Source organism: Coenobita brevimanus, chromosome 108, assembly GCF_032717465.1.
Source record: "Coenobita brevimanus isolate Jiangsu-jjx chromosome 108, ASM3271746v2, whole genome shotgun sequence".
Classification (NCBI taxonomy): domain Eukaryota; kingdom Metazoa; phylum Arthropoda; class Malacostraca; order Decapoda; family Coenobitidae; genus Coenobita; species Coenobita brevimanus.
In genome coordinates this window covers 7,642,865-7,658,900 of record NC_137061.1, presented here as the reverse complement: position 1 = coordinate 7,658,900, position 16,036 = coordinate 7,642,865, and the positions used below count along the sequence as shown (strand labels likewise).

Here is a 16,036-nt window from a genome sequence, read left to right as displayed (position 1 = left end):
AACAGAGCTGTAATTAGGGATCCTTGTCAGGTAATAGTAAACGAAGTATAGTTAGGTTCTTTTATGAATCTGGCGCTTGGCCTTGGGTTGAGATGGTAACGCCCCACCACCCCAGGCAGCCCACGTCCTCACTCCTCTCACGCGTCCCGTACCTGTGTCAGTGGTGCAACTCCCAAACCATCCTGCATCCTCCTACCTTCATCCTCTTCTGCACTGTACTCGCTTTGCTTTCATTTGGTGGAGCTGGACGTCTCGAATTGAATACTAAGTCGTGGTTGCATGGTTACTAATTGATCTCCTTGGTTACTAGTCAAAATTACCGATCTTTCTACATATTGTCCACCATCTGAGCTAAAAAAAAAAAGGGGGGGGAGGAAATTGGTTAGATGAAAATAAACCCAAACAGTGCTGCCTCTTGGTGACTCTTCACTGAGTGACAATCCAACTAGTTTACTCTTAACTCAGGAGTCATTTATTACGCTGAGTGGTAACCATATAACCAACGACGCTTGATGGTCTAATTGGGTGACTCCAACCAGATGGGGTATACAAGATTTTCCAACCCGGTGCCACTCAGGGGTTGGTGAGGCTGGTCAATCTCGTTTTAGGTGTCGGGTCTACGTACCTGCAATACTCTTTTTACTCCAACTTGACGTTAAACAGTCATCTCTGTCTTGATATCTGAGTTGTAGCAAAAGACTAACCTATGAACATGATGCTAGTCACGAAGAAGTGTTACGAAATGGATGCAGAATCAACACAGTCTTTTCGTCACTGAGCTACGTGACAGGCTACAAAAGGACGAAAATCTGGGCCAAGTTAATGTGAACAAACTACACCAGATGACTTTGTGCAGCTTGGGACAGGCGTCTCGTACTGAAAAGATTTTAAATTGGGCCGTTAAAGCTGTATGTGGTGTTGGAGAGGGGCGCCTTCGCGTGGTGGCAATGATATAACCAGGCGGTGGAGCTGTCTTGCTATACAAACGTCCCTCAACTCCTCCCATCCCCACCCCCCATTGAGATCGTTGGCCTGTAGGAAGGCAATGTCAGCCAGCAGTCCACGGGGGCTCACCACACCTCTATCACCACAACACACCCACCACACACACCACACTACCACAACACACAGGCCCTTCACCACAACACACCACACTACCACAACACACAGGCCCTTCACCACAACACACCACACTACCACAACACACAGGCCCTTCACCACAACACACCACACTACCACAACACACAGGCCCTTCACCACAACACACCACACTACCACAACACATAGGCCCTTCACCACAACACACTCACCACACTACCACAACACACAGGCCCTTCACCACAACACACTCACCATACTACCACAACACACCCACCACACGCACCACACTATCACAACACACGCACCACACTACCACAACACACAGGCCTTTCACCACAGCAGGCCCACCACACGCACCACACTACCACAACACACAGGCCTTTCACCACAACACACCACACCAACCACACTACCACAACACACCCACCACACGCACCACACTACCACAACACAGGCCTTTCACCACAACACACGCACCACACCACCACAACACACGCACCACACCACCACAACACACCACACTACCACAACACACCCACCACACGCACCACACTACCACAACACACAGGCCTTTCACACAACACACAACACGCACCACACTACCACAACACACAGGCCTTTCACCACAACACACCACACGCACCACACTACCACAACACACCACACGCACCACACTACCACAACACACAGGCCTTTCACCACAACACATGCACCACACCACCACAACACACAGGCCTTTCACCACAACACATCACACCCACCACACTACCACAACACACCCACTACACTACCACAACACACCACACCCACCACACTACCACATCACACCCACTACACTACCACAACACACAGGCCTTTCACCATAGCACACCCACCACACCACCACAACACACAGGCCCTTCACCACAACGCAGCCGCCACACACACCACACATACCACAAACAACAAAAAACAACGAAAACAACAACAGGTCCATTGCAGGAGAGTGAGAACCAGGCTTAACCCTTCCCCATGCTGGTGAGGTACGAGTATCTATAGGGAAGGCGAGTTTGTACTGGAAGGGTGGTGTGTGTGTGTGTGTGTGTGTGTGTGTGTGTGTGTGTGTGTGTGTGTGTGTGAGAGAGAGAGAGAGAGAGAGAGAGAGAGAGAGAGAGGAGAGAGGCCACCTGAGCTGACTGACAGGTGAATAATCAATGGTGTGAAAGGTATATATATGTGACTCTTCCCAGCACTGTCATTCACCCCAGACACACCATTCACATACTCCTTTGACCTTAACTTGGCCCAGATTTTCGTCCTATGGCAATTTATTTCACGTAACTCAGTGCCAGAGTAAAACTAGTTGGCTCTACATCTTTTCCATAGCACTTCTTCGTGACTAGCAGCATATTCTAGTGTTAATCTCTTGTTATAACTCAGCATTCAAGATGGAGAGATCGCTGAAGGATGACACACACACACACACACACACACACACACACACACACACACACACACACACACACACACAGCTATTATTACAACACAGCACATTTATAGTCCTTTCACCTGAACTTGGCCCAAATTTTTGTCCATTTGCAGCTTATATCACGTGGCTCAGGGGTAACAACAATGCTACGTTTCTGCATCCTCCCCATAGCACTTCTTCGTGACTGGCAATACTTTCTAGCGTGAATCTACTATTACAACTCAAGATTCAAGATGGAGATGGAAATTTTAAGCCAAGTTGAAATGTACTTTTGTAAATCAACGACCGAGGATGAAAGGGAAAGTCATGAATAAAATAAGTTTAGCGTAGGCCGTATGCTTGGACGAAAATTTATGGGTTTTGCAATTTTATGGGACGAAATGATATGAAAATGTTTGGAAAAAAATAAAAAACATCCATATGTTTTCGTAAGTTAGCGTTCAATTCCACATTCTTCGTTCGATTTCGCACTTCCCAACACATTTCGGACCGACTGAGCATACGGCTGAGTGAGTCTCCTTGATTACTAGTCATATCTGTCCTCCAGTCTGACTACACCTGACCAATAATTGAACTTAAGAAGTGTCATGGATCTTTGTCAGATAAAAAAAAAAAAAAAAAGGAACTGTACTGATATAGGTGATATTTAAACAGTAGGCTATAAACAGAATACTATCTATCTATCTATTGCCAGACGCATCAATCCCATTTGGGATGGCCACAAACAAATCGCCTCCACGTCGTCCTGTCCCCCGCCATTTCACTGCCCTGCTCCCAACTCACACCCCCTTCTCATACTTCTCCACCCCATCCCTCCATCTCATCCTCGGCCTCTCCCTCCCTCCTCCCCCCTCCACCTCACTCACATACACTCTCTTCGTCAGTCTTTCACCCTCCATCCTCTCCACATGGCCAAACCACCTCAGTGTGTTCCTCATAACACTTCCTATCACATCCACATCAACACAACAACGCTCCTTTATATCCTCATTCGTCAACCTGTCTCTCCATGTGACTCCACAGGCTCCTCTTAAATAACTCATTTCCACTGCTCTCACTCTTGACTTGTGTCCTTCCAACAACGTCCAAGCTTCACTTCCATACGTTAGAGTTGGTATCACAATACTGTCATGCAGTAACTTTTTCACTTCCATGCTCACTTCCCTGTTTCTTATCACTACTTTCAAAGAACCAGCAACCTTTCTTCCCTGCTGTACCCTTTCAAGCACTTCACCCTCCAAACCTCCATCCTTACTCATCACACTACCCAAGTACTTAAACGTACTCACATTTTCCAATTCCTCACCATCCAACCTCGCTGTACATTCACTGACTTCACCTCTGTCAAAGACTATCATTTTACTCCTCCCTACATTCACCTGTAGATTCCGTTTCTTGCACACTCTCCCAAACTCATCCACCAAGCCTTGCAGCTCCCCTTCGTCTTCACTCAACAACACAGTATCATCTGCAAACAACAGTACAGGGAGTTTCCAAACATTATCCTCTCTCACCAGGGCCACTCCAACATCCACTACCCTACCTTGTACCTCTTTTATTACCCTATCCATGAACAGATTGAACAACTATGGAGACATGACACATCCCTGTTTCAACCCAACCTCCAAAGAGAAAAATTCACTTAGTTCACCATCCACACGCACTGCAGCCTTTGCACCATCATACATACTCTTTACAGCATTCAACAACTTTCCATCTACTCCATATATTCTTAATACTTTCCACAATCCTTGTCTATCCACCCTGTCATATGCTTTCTCCAAATCCATGAAAGCCGCATACAACTTCTTTCCCTTCTCTAGAAACTTTTCCACTAAAGATCTAAGAATGAATATCTGATCTACACAACCTCTTCTCTTCCTAAAGCCTCCCTGTTCTTCTCCAACTAATTCCTCTGTTCTTTCTCTAACTCTGTCAATAAGTATCCTACCATACACTTTTCCTATTATACTAAGAAGACAAATGCCCCTATGGTTGCCACATACTTCTTTTTCCCCTTTTCCTTTGTACAAGGGAATAATTATACCTGACTTCCAATCCTCCGGGACTCTACCTTCCTCCCAGGCCAATCTGCACATTTTCCACATCCATTCTACTACTATCTCTCCCCCATGCTTCAGCATTTCACCACACACTCCACCAATTCCTGGGGCTTTCCCCAATTTTACTTTCTTCATTGCTTCCACAACTTCTATCCTACTGATTTCTTCCTGTCTTCTCCCTCCTTCTCCCAGCCATTCCCCAGCCACTTATACTCGCATTACTTCCATCCTCTATGTTCAACAATTCCTTAAAGTGTTCTCTCCATTTGCTCACTTTTTCTCCCTTCTCCACTATACTGCTACAAGAAAATATCAAGGTGTTACATGCAATACAAATCGCCAAACAAGTGGTATTACGAATCCATGGGAATATTATGCACTTTAACTTGGTCCGGATTTTCATTTTGCAGACCATTCAAGTCGTGGAAAATGCAGTTACAATGCTACAGCCTTTCCATAGCACTTCTTCGCGACTAGCCTCATAGTCTAGTGTTGATATTTTGTTGCAGCTCAGAATTCGAGATGGAAAGATGGCAATTTTAAACGAATGTGAGTAAAAAAGGTATAAAACAAACCTGATGGAACCAAAAGAAAATAATGAGCAATAAAGAAAATTAATGACAGGAAGGAAGGGAGGGAGCAGGAAGGGCAAAGGAGGTAGCCGAAAGAAGATAAAGAAAATGAAGATAGGGAGGAAGAAAACGAGGGAGGAAGAAAGAAATGAAGTAAATGTGGGGGGGAGGAAGGGAAAGAAAAAAAAATGACAGCGGATGGAAGGAAAGAGTTGAGGATGGAAGAACAACGAAGAAGCTACAGCAAAGAAGAAGAAAAAAAAAAAGGATGAAAGAAGCAACAGAAAAAGGAAATAGTCAATTAAACATAACCTGCTATTCTCCCGCCTAAGGATTGTTTTGGTCAAAGAATAGCATGCATAAGGATGACTGCCATTTCTCTTACCATCTTCCAGAAACAACGCTACTCTAACCTTTTCATACCGACTGCTGAGCTACAATAAAAGAGTAATACAAAAGCTGTAGAATGTAGAGCTGTGTCGTTATCATCCACCTACAGGAAATAAGCTACACAAGGAAAATCTAGGCTAAGTTAACGTGAAAGAACTATATTTAATCTGAGAATAAACTATATAACTGAGGATCGTGTGCTTGTGAATCTAGCCTAAGGAAGAAATGGAGCAGCCACGTAAGAATGAAAGAACAGAAGAGTAAAAAGTTCATGCAGGGAAGACTGTACGTGGGGGAGGCGGTGCGGCTTTGACAACAGGGCAGCGTACCATGGCAACCGTCAAAATATATCACAGTTTCAACACGGATATGATTGCAAGAGTGTTTTTTAATATGCTGGTCCAAGGAAGAAGGGGAAGCAGCCAGGCAGCCATGCAGGATAAAAGAACAAGAAGGATGAGTTCATGGTTCAGGATAAGGCCGTCAGAACAAGTTACGACAGGAAATCGATCGTGTGTTTGTGAATCTGCCAGTCCAAGGAAGAAAGGGATGCAGCCATGGGAGAATAAAAAGAATTAGTTAAGCATAGGGCTGCTGTGTGGGCGAGGTTTTGGGGGAGGGGGACCGCTGAACATGGCAACCATCTGAAACTTTAATCCAATTCTGTTTAGGAATTATGGCGGGATTCCTAGATGATTACCAGTGTCCCCAAATTAGATAATAGGATAATTCAGTCAATAAGTCCTTAGTTTTTAGAACTCATCCAAGTGGGAAAAAATTGCCAATAGGTGAGGGAAGCCTTGTTGACAACATCCCCCCCATATAAAAGAAACCCCGTGGGAGTGTTATTTCGTGATTTCAGACGATTACCAGCCTTCCACACCTATAATAACCCAATTCACCCAATAAACCCATAAACCCAACATGCTGATCCCTCTTTAAAGATGAAAAAACCGCCTAAAGATGAGTAAAGTTATGGAATATTGGAACGCCACCTGAGGAGCGAGGACCGCCGCACCCGCCCACAGCCCCGCACTCGCCAGCAAAATCCCTCACTAGTCGCCACCTGACCTTCAGAGAGGGAGGACGCTGCTCTAATCCTCTGAGGGTATGTCTTTCAGTTTTCTATTGTTTACCTTTTATTGCACTAATTATTTCGTGTAACTAATGACTTTTTTTGTTTTAATGGGATTCGATAGGCGACAGGTGTATAGTTTGTGATTTTGTTTGGAAAATGGCTGTGACATTGGAAAGTGAAAGGGATGGAAGCCATTTTGTTCAGACTCGATTTTAACCCATTTAATCGCCTGTCAGGTCACAGTTTCTAATTTTCCCGACAGATTATGACGTGGTTGTTAATTCTCGGTATTAAGTGCGTTCAGTAGTATGTTTATTTAGCGTACTGAGGAGCAAGTGTGTGAGACGGAGGTTAGGGCGTGGTGGGGTGGGGAGGAGGAGGAATAGGGAGGGAGGGAGAGAAGGGAGGAGGAGAGAGACGGGAGGGAAGGGGGGATGTAAGGGGAAGGAGGGGGAGATGGAGGCATGGAGGAAAAAGCATGGTAAACTCATTTAGCCTAACCTCTTTGGTACGATGGGGAGAGAGGGAGGGAAAGGTAGGGATGGAGGGAGTGGAGGTAGGGATGGAGGGAGAGAGTGGAAGGGAGGGGGAGTGGTAGGGAGGGAGGAAAAAACACTGTGCCAAATTCGTTCAGCCTAACCTCTTTACTACGATGCTGAGGGGGTGGGGGAAGGGAAGGAGAGGGGTAGGGAGCGGTACAGGATAAGAAGGCCTTCATGCGGTGACACGTGTGGGTGCACTCCCTACCCAGTTATATTACGTCCCTCCCTACCCTACGAAAGAATGGTGGGCTACAGAAAACAGGAAAGTTCATCTTGCAGTCCATTGGGTTCATGTTTCAGATGAACGTGGGGCTGCCACTACTACTACTACTTTACTGCTACTACTACTACTACTACCACCGCTACTACTACTACTAAATAATAGTAATGCTCAAATCCAGTGATATATAGTAGTTTATATTTTATTGCTCGTGTCCATGGAAGATTATTATTTATTTCGGGAGATAGCCGTCTTTATAAATAAGAGATTGGATTAACCTCTCTCTCTCTCTCTCTCTCTCTCTCTCTCTTTTCTTTAGCTGTCCAAACGTAGAAATTATATTTTAACCTAATTTTTTGCCCCCTTCGGAGCGTAGGGGCTTGGGGCTAGGCTACTCAGTCCCGAAGTTTGAGGCGAGTGAACAGCCTCTCTGGACCCTGAGTGGCATGACATGAATAATATACCGCATTACCTACTCGGGTGTGAACTTTGACAGGCATCATTCCGTTGGAGCGCCGTAACTCACTGCACCACAAGGCGTTGTTTGGTTTTAGGGATACCACCAAACGTTTCCTGGATTACAAAAAAAAAAAAAAAAAAAAACTAGTTACTTGGTTGCACTACATTGAGTGAGTGGATGGTGTGTGCTTCACCTAATACGTCATTTTCATCATTCATACCTCTTCCCACTCAAGGATGGGGTGGTGGGGTTGAGAGCCTCCCCCCCCAAAAAAAAAATGCCTAGTTGATGGGCCACACACTCATTCACTCATCATTCAAGCCCCCGGAATCCTGACTTTAGTTTATTCCTGCAGACGATTTTATCCAGCTTAGGAAATACCTCGTGCCGAACTTACAGGCTCTTACATCCTCCCCCCCCCCTTCCGCAATGTCTCCCAGTTGCAATAGGCTAACATCGTCGGCATTAATATTAACATGGAAATTACCCCACGGCATCGGTGTGAAGGTGTGTGTGGCCAGGTGATGTTACTCAGTGTAGGAGAAATCAAATGACCTCTGTCTGTCTGACACACACACACACACACTGCTTAACTCTGTGGAAAGAAATGTAACAAAGGAAAGAGAGAGAGAGAGAGAGAGAGAGAGAGAGAGAGAGAATTTTGAGCTAGGTTAGTTTGATATACCCTTCACCAACCCTTCTGTATCTTCAACATGACAAAAATCGTCTGGAGATACGCATTTCACTTCATACCCTTTTCACCTTTAACGTGGCCCAGATGTTCGTCCTTTCCTGGCTTATTTCACGTAGGTTAGCGAACAGCACTTCTCTGCATCCTCTCCATTGCACATTCCCGTAACTAGGATCATAATGTAGTGTTGATACGTTGCAAGTCAGCGTTCAGTAGGGAAAGGTAGCAGTTTTTGGCAGAGTAAAATGGATGTGTAAAATTGCTATATCTTTCAGTACTGAGTTGCAAGAGAGTTACACTGAGTTATGGGGCTAGTCACGAAGAAGTGCTATGGAATGGATGTAAAGCTGTAGTACCGTATTGTATTTGCCATTTAGTTACGGGAAACATGCTGCATGGGGACGAAAATTAGTGACTGGTCTCTCTCTCTCTCTCTCTCTCAAGTGAGTGGGTTAACGCCTTTAGAGTTTGCTGCGGATCCAGAGGACAGGCGGTGTGTGTGTGTGTGTGTGTGTGTGTGTGTGTGTGTGTGTGTGTGTGTGTGTGTGTTCTCATGTACGACACCTTCACGTGGTGGCACTGGTGACGGTGGCTCCACTGCCTGGTCATACAAACATCCCCAATCATCCTTCCTATTCCCCAAAAGGAGGATAGTGGATTGCAGAAGGGGAACTCCCGGAGTCCACTGGGTTGACAGTTGAAATATGCAAGAGTTGTCCAGATCATGAGAGGGCTAGTGGCGACAGCATTAACATTCAGACTCCTCTGACCCATTTTCCTGAACAAAATCACGTGGAGTATTTCAGAAACAATAGTGTTACCTCGACCGTAAGAGTATTAACAGTGAGAGCGTGACAGGGCTAATAGTGGCTGTATTAACACTCCCAGGCTCTTGTGACTCGCTCAGCTGAACAGAATATAATACTGAGTTGTCCCGACCGTCAGAGGGTTGATGACAGTTTAAACAGGCTCCATAGACTAAGCTGAACAAAATCGTCTGGCTTTAATTGGAATACACCACTACCGATTTGTTTACGCGTACATCTGACGGAACTGGGCCAATCGCAAGGAGTGGTTGCTTGAAACCCGATGAACATAATTTGCAGTAAGTCTTCTTGGTCGTGGCTGTCCTCCAGTCTGACTACTCTTGGCCACTGACTGAACTGGGAAGGGTTAGGGATCATGTCAGATGAAAATAGACTATAGAATGGTAATCCGAACCTTAAATTTAAATTTTCATCCTAAGATTTGTGTCGCTGGAGAGAGAGAGAGAGAGAGAGAGAGAGAGAGAGAGAGAGAGAGAGAGAGAATGCCAGTCTCGATACCCTTCGAGGTGTAGGGTCCTGTGGCTAGGCTTTTTTGTTTCTACGTTTTGGTTAAGCCTTTACACCAATACAGAGCAGTTTATACCGTCCCCGTGGCTGCCGCAGCATGACAGTTAGACGGGCCAAGACTGGTGTGAATCAGTCCTGTCTTTGCCCAGGGGCTGGACTATTATCACTAATTTACATCGCATTCAGTGAGGCGTAGTAATGAGGTAGTAACGAGTATCCTGGGTTGCTAATCAAATTTACCTTCCAATCTGACTACCGTACATTTGGCCATCAACAAGCTAAAAACATTAAGGAATTTTGTCTTAACAATAAACTTGCTAAAGGAGGAGAACTGACCATTTACTACCATTTCCTGTAACTCGGAGAAAACTATACATCCTTTCCATGGCACCTCTTCGTGACTAGCAGCATATTCTAGTGTTAATCTGTTGTTACACCTCGATATTGAAGACATGACATTTACACCTACTTGAAGGGAAGAGTACAGGTGAAAAATTACAACGGGAACTTGAAATTCATCATTCCGAAGATTCTCTCTCTCTCTCTCTGCGGTAGGAAAACTTCCACGTATTATTGTGTGTGTGTGTGTGTGTGTGTGTGTAAGTAATTGCGGTAGCTTTAAGAATTATTATATACCCAGCACTTCCCAACGAACCTCCCCTACAAGTGAGAAGGAAAGTTGCCTCTCGCATTAGTTTAGATGCATTTTACAGGAAAATCTCAGTTGAAGTTGCATCCGTTGTGTCACCTCGCCACGCCATTTCCCACGCTTCACGGGGATCTGATAGCGCTCGCATATTTACCCTGACGACCATCACACTGCCATATCGCAAAACTTTTACCGATTAGAATTCTTTTATTCCCAGAGTGGCATCTCTTTTTAACTCGCTTCCTCATTAATTCTCCCCAACTGCAACCCACAGGAGCGCAAGTCTAACTGTTTAATGATTGGAGGACACATTTTTTTTTTCCCGAGGTCTGTTCGTCTTTAAAAAGGAACTAAACTTCCATTGTGTGTTCGTACCTAATTGTTCTTACCTAATTGTATCAATAGGAATGAGTCAAGCTCTTACTGTCCCGTGTCTTAAATCATATCGTACATATCCTTAAATTTGTGAATTGTTTTGGCACACTATTTCATTCGGTAGTGCATTCCACTGATCAATTGCTCTGTTTGGGAAACTAAATTTCCTTACGTCTTTATCACCTCTTTTTATGCAATTTTTTGCAGTGTCCTCTTGCTGATTCTTGCCCATACGTTAAGTAATCATTTATGTCTATTTTCTTCTTCCCTGATATGCATTTATATAGCATAATCATGTCACCTCTTTTCCTTCTGTCCTGTAGTGTTGGTAGATTCAGTTTATTTAGTCTTTCTTCATAGCTTAGATCCCTTAAGCCTGGTACCCATCTTGTAGCGGCCCTTGGAACTTTTTCAATCTTGTCTATGTGTTTTTTGAGATAAGGACTCCAGACTACTGATGCATACTCCAGGGTTGGTCTGATGAATGATGTTATTATCTTTCTTAGCATATCTTCATTTATGTATGTAAACGCTATTCTCATATTGGCAAGCAGTGTATACATGTTCCGTACCTTCTCACTGATGTGGTCAGCCGGAGATAGTCTGTTATTGACAATCACACCTAGGTCCTTCTCTCTTTCTGATGTGTGAAGGGTTTTATTTCCTAACATATAATCCCAGTCAGATCTTTTTCCACTTTTACCAAACTTGATTACATGACACTTGTCCACATTGAATTCCTAGTGTGTGTGTGTGTGTGTGTGTGTGTGTAATTATTATAGCCTAAACACTCGAAATGTAGGATATTTACTGTACGCAACTTGCATGTTTTGAGCGTACATGTGAACGTGTGTAGGTTCATGTGGGTGGGTGTAAGTGCTTTTGTGTGTGAAGTGTCTAAATTGAGGTGAATGTGGGTTAAGTGAAGCTTATAATGGAGGGAAGGGAAGGAAGGAAAGGGTGCAGGGGGAGGGAGAGAGGGAGTGGGAAGGAGGGAAAGATGACAGGAACGGAGGAAGGGTGGAGGATAGAAAAGCAGAAAGTGGAGGGGGAAGGAGGAAAGGAAGGGAGGGAGGGGAGGAAAGGAGTGGACAAACGGAGATGAGGGAAAGGAAGGAAAGAATGGAGGGAGGGGAGAGAGGAAAGGTGTGTGTGTGTGTGTGTGTGTGTGTGTGTGTGATCAAGAAATTATTAAACTACAGTCGGAAATGGAGAGAGAGAGAGAGAGAGAGAGAGAGAGAGAGAGAGAGAGAGAGATTTAAAAGATCCGTAACAAGCCCAAGTGAGGTTGAGGGTTATTGGTAACAATACCACTCGGGGGCGAGCGAGTCAGGTTGTCTGCCGTAAATGTTGCAACTCAGTAGCCTGTCTGAAGGTCATACACTCCCGCCGAGGCAAAAAAAACAATGGTTTACTGATAGATTCGTGTTGCTACCTGACGATGTTATTTAGCATAGCTTCCTCCAGCTGAAGAGTTCACACACACGCACACACACACACACACACACGAATGTGCATGCAAACACACCGTACGGTAACTGTGCTTTGTGCACTTTTCCTAGTTTCTCTCTCTCTCTCTCTCTCTCTCTTTCAGTATGTGAGGTACTGTATTGTAGCTACCTTGTGTCCCCGCCAGCCAGTGTTCCTCAAGCCTTTTCACTTCTTTACCCACTTGTAGGCGTCTTGACATCCTCGTGGACCGCCTTCTGTTTTCACTCAAGCCTCTCTCAAATAATGATTAAAAAAAAAAAAAAACCCTTTGGTACTCAACATTTATCTTAATGCATACAGCCATCAGTCAGAATGCATATTGTTGCCTATCAGTGGGTTGATTAACACTGCTTTCTCCCACTCGAGTCTCGACTACCGGTACTTCAGGGTTGTCTGAAAACGGACGTCTCAGTTGTCGCCGCACAACCACCTGATAACGGACGTCTCAGTTATCTGGCTGCACATCCACCTGATAACGGACGTCTCAGTCGTCTGGCTGCACATCCACCTGGTTTCGGCTTTTGTATGTGCAGTAGGGTGGAGGACACAGGATCACGTAAATATGTTGTGGAAAATGGCTACAGGACTCGTAAGTGGTATTTCACTGACACTGATTTACTACTTACACTAGCCCGCCATGGCCCCCCGGAAATCCTACCGCGGTGCCAGAAACGAAAGAAGACGCACCCAGGCCTCTTGAGTACGGTTGACACCATTTATTGGGTAACCTTTAGGGCGATACGTCATTATTAGCGGATGACGTCATTGTTTATCGGGTAACCATTTTAGTGCGTGACGTCATTATCGGGTAACCATTTTAGTGCGTGACGTTATTACTAGTGGATGACGTCATTTATCGGGTAACCAGTTTAGCGCCTGACGTCAATACTAGTGCATGACGTCATTTATCGGTTAACCATTTAGCACGTGACGTCATTTTTAGCGGATGACGTCATTTAGTTTATTTTTTTGTGATGCCGCCAAACGATTTGTCAGTTTAACAAAAGCCTGCCATAGTGAAGGGGTTGTTCAGAGAGTGTATAGAAGGTTGAAGAAATCGTGTGTGGATGACAAGAATAAATAGCACCACGGAAGAGTTTAAGGCTGATATTCATGTAGGTTGAGGAAGCTCCCCAACACCTCTTCCCAAGCGATTTATTTTGCTTATTACACCATATCTGAGGATGGCAATAACTGTAGATAATCTATGAAGAGTTTAAGGCTCGTATTTTTGTTGGTTGAGAAAGCTCCCTAACACCTTATCCTCTGCGATTTATTTTGCTTATTACACCTTTCTGCCCTCTTCTGTGGTACATAAATCCTTCCAGTATCGCCACACTGCATAAATTACAAAAAAGATGTTAACCACTCATCCAGAAATAAATCGCTAAGGAAGAGGTTTTAGGGAGCTTAACCGAGGAGAATACAGACCTGTGTCGTATACCCCTTTTACACTCGCCTGGCCTAAAATTGCTTGTCACGAAGTGCTATGGGAAGGATGTAGAGCTGCAATATTTTTCCCAGCCACTTACATGAAAGCTGCAAAAGGACGAAAATCTGGGTTAAACTAAAAAAAAAAAAAATGTTAAGCGGCCTTGGAGATCCCGTAGCGTCTTTTCCCAAGCGATTTATTTTGAACATTACACCTCAGTATCTTCCTGTGTAGCATTGATGTTTGTCGATGAAACAACAGAAATGTTAGGTTGTAATATGCAAAATAAATCGCTTAAGAAGAGAGAGAGAGAGAGAGAGAGAGAGAGAGAGAGAGAGAGAGTGAGTGAGTTAATATCGCCATGATAACACCACGGAATTTGAAATTTTGATATTACGCGAGGCCAATAGATCACCAGTTCAACTCATGCTTATTTTTGCACTTAAAACCGTACGTCATTAACTGGAATAAAACAATGGAGTTATTCGTACCGTGTGGGGGTAAACATCTGGCCCTGATTACACCGCGGGATTTGAAATTGCATTATTACGAACGCCAGTTCAACTCATGCTTATTTTTGCACTTAAACGTATGTCATGAACGAAAACAAACACTGGAGTTATTCGTACCTTGTGGGGGTAAATATCTAGCCCTGAAAACACCGCGGGATTCAAAATTGTGATATGATTGCCAATTCAAACTTTGCTTCCCTTCAAACTCAGCTAAATAAAACCGTTAAATGTCTGGCCCTGATGACACTGCGGGATTGGAAATAGTGATATCAGGATTAGAGGTTGTGTTAATACTAGGTGATGTTATTATTGTTGTTTGAGGGAGATAAGGGAGCAGGAAGTCTGATGTTTTTTTTTTTTTCCCCCCCGAAATATACGCTTCCTCTTAGTAACGTGTGTGTGTGTGTGTGTGTGTGTGTAGATAGAGATACTTGACGTGAACATATCTGCTGATCAATGCCAGCCGGGGGGGGGGGTAGCTGGGTATTGGATGTGAACAGAACGCTGTCAGAGAGGGAGAGAGAGAGAGAGCGGTACTTGAGCCTGTGTAATCAATGCCAGCCCGAGTGGGAGGGGGGGGTGGGAGGTAGCTGGGTATTGGACGTGAACAGAACGCAGTGAGAGAGAGAGAGAGAGAGAGAGAGACCGTGTGGAGGTATCAGGAGCAAAACCTCGACATATCCCTTCACTCTGATGACGTGGTGATGGAGGGACGCCTTCATGTGATGGCGCTGATATAACTGGGTGGCTCCGCTGCCCAGTTATTAAAGAAAAAGTCTCTGAACTTCCCTAACCCCCAAAGTGAGGATGGTAGATTGTAGGAGAGGGACAAAACATCGACTACTACTACTGCTACTACTACTACTATTACAGGATGTTCGTAAAGTAACGGAACTTTTTGGGGACATCGAATTTATTATAGAAAATGTTGAAAATATCCACCATTTTGCATTTCACACAAACGTCAGCACTGGGTCGACTTTTTGGTGCGTTGGTGAGGATTCTGTTGTTTTGGTGCGTTGGTGAGGATTCCGTTGTTTTGGTGCGTTGGTGAGGATTCCGTTGTTTTAAATTTGCCATAGAGACGCGTGATGCTACACTTGTTGGCTGCAGGTCACCTTGAAGGCCTTTGTGTGGCTGCCTAACGTCCACTCGATGTAATGCTTCACAGGGAATACTCTCTCTTCTTCATTGTATGTACCGTGGCTCCCCAGTACCATTCTAGGCTTGTGTCACCACCTAGAAAAAAGTGAAAAATATTACATTTCCCACAGGATTGCGTTATGTTCTGAACCACCACTACCACTACCTCCTACTGCTACTGATACTATTACCACAACTACCACTACCACCACTTCCTACTTCTGCTAATACTACTACTACCACTACCACTACCGCCACTTCCTACTACTACTAATACTGCTACCACAACTACCACTACCGCCACTTCATACTACTACTTATACTGCTACCACCACAACCACTTCCTACTAATATTAATACTACTACCACCACTGCCACTTCCTGCTAATACTACTACCACCACTTCCTACTTATACTACTACTACCACCACCACTTCCTACTTATACTACTACTACCACCACCACCACTTCCTACCACCACCATCAGCTACTACCGTCACCTCCACCAGCAGCTG

General features: G+C 44.6%; 1 protein-coding gene across 1 annotated transcript in view; it reads left to right on the top strand.

The window, feature by feature from the left end:
- Positions 1-6,629: 6,629 nt before the first annotated feature.
- The window catches only part of LOC145416896 (uncharacterized), a 39,037-nt gene continuing 29,630 nt past the window's right edge, over positions 6,630-16,036 (top strand). Inside the window, exon 1 of the mRNA XM_080285761.1 lies at positions 6,630-6,702. The gene's annotated coding sequence lies outside the window, so the exon portion shown is untranslated. The remainder of the gene's footprint in view (positions 6,703-16,036) is intronic.